Here is a 10,805-nt window from a genome sequence, read left to right as displayed (position 1 = left end):
GTCACGTGACACGTGGGGGGCGGAGGCGGGGCTACTGCCTGGGACCGCCCTCAGTGCCCATGTTGTGCCTATGTCCCCTCAGTGCCCATGGTGGCCCCTTGTGCCCCAGCCAGGGACCCGCACCAAGGTGGGCGAGCTGGCAGAGCCGTTCACTTCCCCACAGAGGTGTTGCTCACCGCCTCGTGGGTCCGAGGCAGCGGCCCCCAAGCTGTGGCGGCATCGCCAACTCATGATTTGGGGGTCTTGCTTTTAATGTCTATGCGTGGGGAACGTGAAAACCTTAGCTCTTTCTTTTATCTCTATTTCCATTCGTTTTTCACGCTCCTGACTTCAAGAACAACGCCAAAAACCATGACAGCTGGCCATAGGCGACTGGGAGGGGGGCATGTGCCCCCCCAACAGGGCCATACCCCACTGCTGGTGCTGATGCCAGCTTCTCGGGGTGCCCGCCAGCCCTGGCCCCACCGCCGATGCCGACGCCAGCTTTTGCAGGAGGCACCGGTCGCCCACGGAGTTGGCAGTACTGCCCCAAAGGGGTCCCAACATCAGCACGTGTGGGGCTGCGGGCCAGGAGACAGGGAAACGGGCCCTCAAGGGGGTCGTGCTGAGGAGACGTTTGGGAAGCGCTGGTCTAACGAGTCATAGATCGTTCATTCATTCGTAGGAGGAAGTCTGGAAGGGACCTCGGGCGATCATCGGGGCCAACCCCGAACGGCTGCAGACAGGCAACGCTGTTTGTGCCCTGAAGTTGGCAAAGAACAATTTTCCCAACTGTAGCTGGTCTAATAAAAGAGACCACTTTGCCCAGAGAACCTCGTCTGCTTTTTTTCCTCGCCAATGCGGACTTTTTACCATCTTTAATTCTCCCTGAGCTGGATGAAGGGTGCGTGAGCCTGAAAGCTTGCAGAAAAAGACAATTTTTGGGGCGATTTTTTTAGTAGGTCTAATAAAAGGTATCATCTCTGAACCAAGAGTTATAGATTCTTGCATTTCTTTTCTCACAAGCACTCTCTCTTCATCACAACATAAGACTGGCTGTTATTTAGGGCGCCAGAGCCTAGGTCCGGCGTGCCCAGCGTCCAGCGTCACACAGCGGCAGAGAGTGGAGGCTGAAGGAGGGAGTGAATGGGTCTGACCAGGGTTTTCCTTCTCTCCCTTGCAACCTTCAGCATTTAAGGTCCAGGCACTTCTGATGCAGAGGCCGTGCCCCTCGTTCCCATGCTCTGTAGCTGCTGATGCCCGTTGCCTCCAAGCACGAGTCCAGTCCCTTGGTGAATCTGGCTACGCTGTCGGCTTGCACCGTATCTGGTGGCCACGAATGCATTGGATCAGGAGGTCACATTTAGCCCAACCCCTGCTCCAAGCAGGACCAGCTCCAACTCCATCATCTCAGCCAAGGGAGTTCTGCCCTTTAATGACTCACTGGTCATTAAAGAACTTCCTTGTCTTAGTTTTAAATGTACTGCCTACTAGTTTCATGGTGTGACCCTTCGTTCTCGTATTGCGAGAGAGCAAATAATAAATCCCTATGTTAGCCTTCTTGGCAACAAGGACATGCTGTTGATGCATATTCATCTTATCGTCCACTGTAAAGAGGCCAGGTTTGGTCCATTTAGATGAGACGCTCAAGGGGGGACATGAGAAGGGTTTGCAAAATACTAAATACTTCCCCAGCATCCTGGGCTGCATTGGTAGGAGCGCTGCCAGCAAATCGAGGGCAGTGATTCTTCCCCTCTATTCAGCGCTGGGGAGGCCACATCTGGAGGCCTGTGTCCAGCTGTGGACCCCCACTGCAGAAAGGATGTGGACACGTTGGAGAGAGTCCAGCGGATGGGCAACGAAGATGGTTGTGGGGCTGGGGGACAGGACTGGTAAGGAAAGGCTGAGGGAAGTGGGCTGATTGAGTCTGCAGAAGAGAAGACCGAGGAGGATTGAATAGCCGCCTTCACCTCCCTGCCGGGGGCTGCAAAGAGGATGGAGCTGGGCTGGTCTCAGGGGGGGCAGATGGCAGGACAAGGAGCAATGGGCTCAAGCTGCAGCAAGGGAAGTTGAGGTTGGATATTAGGAAAAACTGTCTCATGAGGAGGGTGGTGAAGCACTGAAACAGGCTCCTCAGAGAGGTGGTGCAGTCTCCAGCCTTGGGGGTTTTGAAGACCCAAGTACACAAAGCCCTGGCAGGGAAGATGTAGTTGGGGCTGGTCCTGCTTGGAGCAGGAGGTTGGACTAGATGCGACCTCCTGACGTCCCTTCAACCTGAATTTTCTATGAGATCCTTTAGTCTGTCCCCATATGGAAACCCCTCCACATCACTGATCACCCTTGGTGCACTTCTCTGGACCTTCTCTAATTCTATATCTTTTTTGATGGGTGGGGACCAAAACTGGGAGCAGTATTGAAGGTGTCAGCTTCTACTTAAGAAAAATCCCAATTTCCACCTGTGTCCATGTGTTTAAATACAATCTCTTAAAGGCCCTTTCTTGAGCCTGCAAGGGTTCACACAGGGCTTTTTCATTTAAGACAATCCCAGCATTGGTTGTACCAGCTGATCTCTTTTGATGGGAGCAATGGGTGCACCTTTAGGATAGCTAGGAAGCCATGGTACCATGTCCCGTGGTGAAAACACCAATTTATCTGCACTCAGGTTGCTCTTCCCTTCCTTCTACTTGACTGCAGACGAACCCAGCTCACCATGTTACCTGTCAGCAAGCTGGACAGGCGATACTGGTGGGAAACAGACAGTCTGTATCACAGAGGTGGGCCATGAACTCTGAACACAACCTACTCATTTTGGCCACTCTTCCTGTTGACATCTCTTAGAAACGCATTCAGATTTTGGCAAAAATTCCTATGGACAGTTCTGTTGTTCTTGGAAGTGGGCTTTAACTATTTTGTAATTTAGATACGTGTCAAACAGTGCAATGTTCTTTAGGTTTCTGTTAGATCAGGGGTGGACAAAATGTGGCCCATGGGCCGGAAGCAGCCTCCCAGGCCATTCTATCCAGCTCGCGGGGCCCCTAAAAATTTAGAAAATTAATATTTATCTGCCCCTGGCTGCCTGTCATGCAGCCCTTGATGGCTTGGCAAAACTCAGTAAGCAGCCCTCCACCCAAAATAATTGCCCGCCCCTGTGTTGGATGCTCAGAAGAGGGGCAGAATGAAGAAATGGTCAGGATGCACAAGTTTGTCAAAAGATACTTGGAAAAAACGATTTGCAGGCTGCTATTCCCCTGTTCTGAAAAGTACTCTGCTACTGAATGCAAGTGATTTTCTTACAAAGTAATAAGATAACAAATACTGGGAAAGAACTAGGTTACAGGGATTAGCTCTTGGGAGTGTGCCAGTATCACTTGTAGGCTGGATACAGATGACCGGATTGCCAAAAGAAGTTAATTGTATTATTTCTTGACCCAGAATAGGCGAATTGCATCTCCAAACATCCCGTAAAAACTTGAATGAATGAATGAATGAATTTCCAAAGTCATCACTAATGACCATAGACAGAGAGCTAATCATCATCCCAAATATTCATGATATACATTGGTCATTTACCAGAACAAACAAATGTGACTTTCAGATATGCAGGTTGGATATATTTTCTTTTTTAAGTAATGTGCTGGGGATAAAGTGAAAAGAAAAGAAACAAAGCAATTAAAATGGAGAAATGAAACACTATTTAAGAAGCAACTAGGAAGACTATATATATATATATATATATATATCTGTATAGACACAGAAGCAGAGAAAATAAAACAGGAAAGAAAATAGAAAATAGCTCTCATATTTTAAGGATTGTGGAGTTCCTGGTTGCAATTTTAAGTCCATATACTGGGTAGTGTCCAATTATACCTTTTTTTTTAATTTTTGGGAAGGAACTATTGCTCGGTGTTATGTAACTAGTGTAACCTTTAAGGCCTATATGGTAAGAACTGTTTACAAAGAATGAACTAATGACAAATATATAGTTTTCACATTAGAAAAAAATAATCCCCAAGATTACTTTGTGGCCACTTTCTCTATACAGTAGTTTATGGTAGAAGATCAAAATGTACGTAATTGTATACATTAATTTTTAAACACCCTATCGCGAATGCCATCATAATTTTTCAGTAATTGCCGAATTAAAAAATAAATTAAAAAATATTACAGCATTTTAAAGTTATGCAGCAGTTGTGCAGCAAGTGCATTTATGAACACAGGATTTGAATTTTGCAAAACATAGGGTTGTTTTTTGGGTTTTTTTAATATTAGTTTTCTAGCCTTTCTGGTTACAAATGGTTGCAAGGGTAATCTTCTGAGTAGACAGTGATGTAGATAAGTCTACCTGTGAACAAATGCATTTGTTAAGAAATGGGTTTGATTGCAAATGGGCCTAAAGAAAAATAAATTTGCCATCAACATTTTAAATAACAAAACTTTGGACCTCTGAGACTTCAAATGACAAATAATCTTTATGGATTTCATGAACTGTAGGGTAGGTAGTTTGGAGTTTATATGCAGATTATAATGTACATAGATTTTTATAAGATCTTTGATATCTATGTATTATTATTATTATTATTCAGTCGATGCTTTTCCATTGCAACTCTGACACAGTCTGCAGTGGCATTAGAAACACAACATTTTAAAATACTTTAAAAAAAGGAAGTTAAAAAATGTTAACATACAGTTAAGATTGCTATACACATTTAAAAGAAAAGGATGACTGATTTTATATATATCATTCAACGTATATATAGATATAGATATATATATATCATTATATAGAATTGAAAAGTATCAAAATCCAAGTGAGGCTATATAAACAATTCCTATATCACCTTAATCTCACACACCATTAAACAAAAGTATTCTATGTGAGCAGCACCGTACTTCTGCAACAAAACACTCCCCACAATAGCAAGGGCTAAATGAACCTTACCTATTTCTTTCACTCAGAAACATGCAAAGAGTAGGATATACAAAAATGACTAAAACACAAGTCCTATGGATTTTTAGTGTATTTGTGTTTCTAAGTCACTTAGACGTGCACTCCAAAATATTCATTCCTTGCTCTTACCCATGCAAACTTTTTAAAGCTTCTGATCCATGATACAATGCACAGATTCACAAAATGAACTAATCTTCCACAATTTCCAGAGCACTGTAGGGATTATGAAATGCACTGTAATTATGCAATAGGTGGTGTGATGTTTTATCAGATCCAGTATAAGAATAACAGTCTTCCAGGAATCCATGATCTGACACATGCGCGGGCGCGCACACACACACAGAGGAGAAAAAAGGAGGGTAAATAGCAAACCATTGATTTGCCAAATGTTTGTTTAAAGCTTCTTTTAATGATTTAAACAACCATGTAGAGAGACCCCTCAGTAAAATCAAAGCGAGTGCTCTCTGGGTTTTCAATGGAAGTTGGATTGTGCTCTAAATGGTTATACAAAGAGCAGGGCTGTGTCAAGGTTGTTTGAATGATGCTCATTAAGAGTGTTTCTCCTTTCAAGTTCTGTGTGCACCCACTGGTATCAAGATTGCTTTTATCACTTTCAGTGGCAAATTGTCTAAGTTGCACATGGCAACCTAAAAGGGAACTTGTCCCAGGCTTTTGTTTTGTATTTGCAGATTGGTCAGGAAAGAGAAAGAAAAGTAAGAATTGGTGCAGAAGAGGTGTTTTATCAGTCTGCTGCTTGGTTTATAGACATCATTACGAGCTGCCAAGGGAACTACATACCACTTGAGGTACCACTTGCCAATTTACCTGCATCATCTAGGAAACAGCTTATTTCTGTAAATATATGGGAATAATCATCCCAACAGAAACACCTTTTACTGAGTGTGTGTGTCACTGATCCTTTTAACTCTGACATGGCGTATAAACCGTGGGGCCACAAGCCATTAGCTTGCAAGTTCCTTAAAGCAGAACATGCCTCTGGCCATTTGGAAAGTGCCCAGCACTTGGCAGACATACTATGCAGACATTGAATAAATAATTTTGGAACTGCAACTGCAGCTGTCAAGCGATATGCAAATAGGTAGGACGGTTCTTTGCCTTTCCCTATCCAGACTTCCTTTTGTTGGGATTAATTTCCTGAAGTGAGGGTTACGAAAGAGGAAAAGAACTCGGTAGCCTGAAACTCAGAGATACCTTGAGTTGGAGAGCAACAGTTATTGATCTGTATTAGATTGAGACTACCTGGACACACTGAGATACTTCTGGAATTGCTCAAATCTCTCTGCCGGTGACTTCACCGACTTTCAAAGTATTCTGTCATCTTCAGCACTCCTGACTGAGGTAACAGCCATGGTGAGCACAGCATTACTCATAGTCGTACCAAACTTTAATTAAGAATAATTGATACAATGAATACACTGGGGATTTGGGGGGTTCGGAGGGTTGTCTAGTCCTGTTCTTTCCCGTTCTAATAATTATTTACCCAGTGCGCAGACTGACGGTAGCAATGCAATCATGATTCACCACCACATCACATCACTGTGCCAGATGCCCTTGGCAGCCTAGTCCAGCTTCGGCATCATAATCAAAACTCGAAGTCCAAAGGCAGGTAATCCAAACAAAGATGTTCAGACCAGAAACATGGGGAACCGTGCACACGTCTACACGGGTGTTCAGTGCGGTTTATCGGGAGAATAGGATCGTCCCCCCAGGATTCAGAGCCAGCATGCGACATGTGTATGCTTTGAGCAAGTGAGACATAAATGGCAGAAATGTCAAACCTACACAGCTGCTATAAGACCTCTTTTCCATTCATAGACTTTGAGGCCAGAAAGGAATATTATTGCAGTCCAAATCTGACTTCCTGTATGACAGGCCATAGGGCTGATCTGAATTAATTCCTGCTTTAAGTGCATTAGCTGTGGCTGAGCAGATGTCTTCTAAAACATCCTGTCTTGATTTTAAAAATTGTCCAGCAATGGAGAACCCACCACAGTACTTGTGACATTGTTCCAATGGTTCATTCCTCACTGCTAAAATGTTGCTTTTGATTTTTAATTTAAATTGATCTAGCTTTGACTTTCACCCATTCAAATGTGTTGTACCCCCGTCTGCTAGACGGAAGAGCCTTCTGTTATCAAGAGAGCTCATGCAGGCACTTAGACCTTTTAATCAAATCATTCCTTAACTTACTCCTGGAAAAGACCAGTGGGTGGAGCTCCTTGCTCTTGCTGTAAAACATATTGTCAAGCCTTTCATCATTCGTGTGGCTTTTCTTTGACCCTCTCCCCCATTTTTTGACATTTTTTTGTGTAGACCCCAGGACTGGACATGGCACTCCTGCAGCAGCTGCACCAGTTGCAAATAGAGGTGATATTGCCCTCCCCCATCCCTCCTTCGTGTTAATGGGATTGTAATAACCCTCTTAACCATAGCATCGCACTGCAAGTTCATACTCACTCTCAGCCAATTGCAAAGGCAGAGAATACAGCACTCTCACTGGTCACAGCTTTCTATCTTTAAGGAGTCCCTATTGACTAAATCCCTTCTTTTGCATCTCAAATCCCTGGTAAGAGATACAATGCCCTCAAAGGTTTTCAGTCCCACAAGCCATTAGCCGTTCAGCAGCAGTCCCTGACCAACTGCTAGTGTCCAATGACCAAGGTCAGCTAAGGAGCCATTTTAGCCTGGTCCCAGTTCTTCACAGTCCCCACGGACTCCGGTTTCTGCACTGGTTTCTTAGCTTGCCCTGTTCCCACATTGTCCTTTGTGCTCTGCAGCAGTTCCAGGCAGCACCAGTTTTCTTTGGTGCTCACAGCTCCAGAGCTGAAGTCATCCTGCAGCTGCCAGCCCTTCTCCGCGGTGAGGAGGAGCTTTTAGCCACCCCTCTCAGTAATCTCCGTGTGCTGTGTGATGCTAGCTTCCTTCTGTCTGGTGAACAGGGCAGTCTCAGGGCCTTGCTGGTACCATCACCTTCCCTCTGTGCCGGCCTAGAGATGGCTTTTCTTTCTCTTTGTCCTTTCTGATTTTGGACACGACTGACTGAATCCTTTGACTGAGAGATGGAGAGTGCCTTGGGTTGTCGTGGGGTCTCCCCCACTTCTGGAGGCAGTGCCCTGAACTTGGCTGCTGACAGCTGAGTGCCTCAGCTCTCGTGTGGCTTTAAATGAGATGCCACAAGTCCAACCTGTTCTTGGCTTCAAGTACTTGCAAGGATGCCTGACCCAGCATTCAAAATGCTGCCCCAGAGAGAGACGATGACAAAAGCCCATGTGAATTGGGGCACAGGCACAAAACCACCCCACTCCTTAAACCTACACATTCATGCAGGACAGCCCTTTAGTGCAGAACATGCATTTAAGATGAGCGGAGTCCACCGTGCAGCATTAGCAGGCATGAGAGAGCACTGTTCCTCTTGTAGCATCAGTCCATTTCAGGATGTATCTCAGACTGCTCGCAGCAAAATAGCTCTGATGATTAAGAGCTTAAAGCAGTGACAGTCTCTGACCTAAGCCAGATCCGTGCCATCAGGGGATTCCCTGTGCAAAGGGAATCACCAGCTGCCCATTTAGCACAGCTTTCCAGCAAGGCAGCAGAGAAGCAGCTAGGGTTTCTGTGGGGAGGATCCGGTCCAGTATAAAACCAAAAGTGAAAGGTCATTAGAGCTGCACTGAATTCTGCCTTTGCAGGTTGCAGATGGATTATTCTGAGAGTAGTGGTCCTTGCTCAGAGCCAGGGAAAACCTCACGCTCCCAATAGCCAGCTTGTTCGGGCATGGGGAGGGGAGCGCAGGAGGCCACCACAACTTCTTTCCGCCTTGGACCGTGTTCAAGATGGGCAGCCGGAGAGAGACCTTGCAGCCTTCACCTTTGCAGCGCCAACAGCCTGCTGAGAAGAGCAAGCGGGGAAAGACCACAAATGGATTTTGCCCTCCAGACTCCTAGCCCCTGCTGCGTGTTCAGGGTCGAATGGCTTTTGGCTCTTACCTCCCTTGACCCACAAGAAAAAGCCATTTTTGCCTAAGCCTACAGGAGGCTTCCAACCCACTGTCTTTCTACCCATCCCTTCAAACACCTGGGTACTTTGTCATGGAAGAATCCATTCCAATTTCAGGGCCATCCATTAAAGATTAGGATCCATCTGACTTGTTCATAATGGCCCAGGCTGTACCATCAGTCAGCCATCTATAATCGCGGTGATAGCCCTTTGCGGAGTGCTGCGTTGAAATGCCGGGGCTCAGGTGATGGATCCATGCCATATATCATCATATTTCCATTGCTCTGTTGATGTATGACTTCTAGGATGGCACTGACTAGGAAGAATGGGCCCAGGGGCCTCAGTAAGGTATTATTTATTATTTTAAATGCTAATAAATATTATAAATATCTGTGAAGACCTGCTCTGCAGTTTATGAAGTGGAAGGAAGAAGAAATAATTAACAGAGAAGGGAGAGGGGACCAGAAACCCTATGATGTTGACTAGCAATTTGATTTTTCTGGGCCCAGCTGGGCTGTTTTTGGCACTGCTACAACTCCTTGCCAAGATTAGCAAGGACCTTAAAAAAGCAAACTCAGCTAAAGAGGCAAGGAACCCAGGGCAGGCTTGGGGATGCTCTTCCCGCCAGCCGCTTTGCTAGGAGCGGATGCATTGTGTAGGGGGGACTCTGCCAGACTCCGGCATCAGCGGGGTGGAAGAGCTGGCGTGGATTTCACAGCGTCACATGCTCTGAGGCTCCACTTAAAAATATCAGCGTAGAGGACAGATGCTTCTTCCTGTCCTGACATGTTTTCTGTGACAGGCCTTGCTCCAGCCAGCGCGTCTGCCGCGTGCCTGTCCCTGCTCAGGGCAGCCTGTGGAGCAAAAGCCTTGCTCTAATGAGTGACTTCCGTCCGAAAAAATTCTGGACAGCATTCATCCTGGGCTAGGCACATGCCTCACCTATGTGGTGTCAGGATTAATTGGTGTCTGTACTGCATGCTCTTGACACTGATTCACAAACAGTAATTACACATCCCGGCTCGCCGGAAGGTAGGTTCCTTTTATACCTCTGACGCGGTGGAAGGAAGGGAGGGAGGGAGGCACGGAAAGGTGAGCTGATTTCACCTGAGGTTGCTGTACCAGTCAGTTCAGAGCTCGGGCTCCTAGATCACCGCTCTCCCCAGGCCTGAGATTCCTGTTTCAGGTCACAGGAACATCTTACAGCTTCACAAAGCTCCACAACCCGCATCAGGGACTTCATCTAGACGGACAACGCTCAACACCCCCACCACCAGCTGCCCAAGCCCCCTCCTTTTCCCTTGCTGCGGATGCAAGCGGCTTATTCCCAACACTTCTTGTTCACGTGGGTGCAGGTCATGTCCTAGCAGATCATTAGGAGGGAGTGGGTACAAGACCACAGCCACTCTCCACAGGTCCTTTGCGTCAATCAGGCTCCCCCCAGCCTCCGGTCATCCAGTCTGATCTTTGTGGGGCCGGTCTCCCCGGCAGGCACCTGGGTTCTCACTTGTCCTCCCCTTCCCGCTCCTCACTGCCTTAGCTGCAGGTTCTGGGCTGGGTCGTATCTGCAGCAAACACAGCTGCATGCGTGCATGGGGCATGCGTGCATGCGCGAGAGAGAACTGCAAGAGCCAGTTCCCAATCCCCCTGCTGCAACCTCCCCTCACTGTGCCCACTCTCCTCGCTCTGCCAAGCCGCCCCGGACAGCCCCTCTCCCAGCAACATCTGAGTACACCTGACCGTGCTTCCCTCCCAGTTCCCCACTGGCACTTGCCATCCACCCCAGGCCAACCTATCCCCTCCTAGCCTGCGTGTCCCCTCTCAGGGAGGCTCTGACAAGCCCCAGCCCAGCAGGCAGGCAGCC

This window comes from Alligator sinensis, unplaced genomic scaffold (assembly GCF_000455745.1).
Source record: "Alligator sinensis unplaced genomic scaffold, ASM45574v1 scaffold1164_1, whole genome shotgun sequence".
Classification (NCBI taxonomy): domain Eukaryota; kingdom Metazoa; phylum Chordata; order Crocodylia; family Alligatoridae; genus Alligator; species Alligator sinensis.
Note: the sequence above shows the minus strand (reverse complement) of the source record.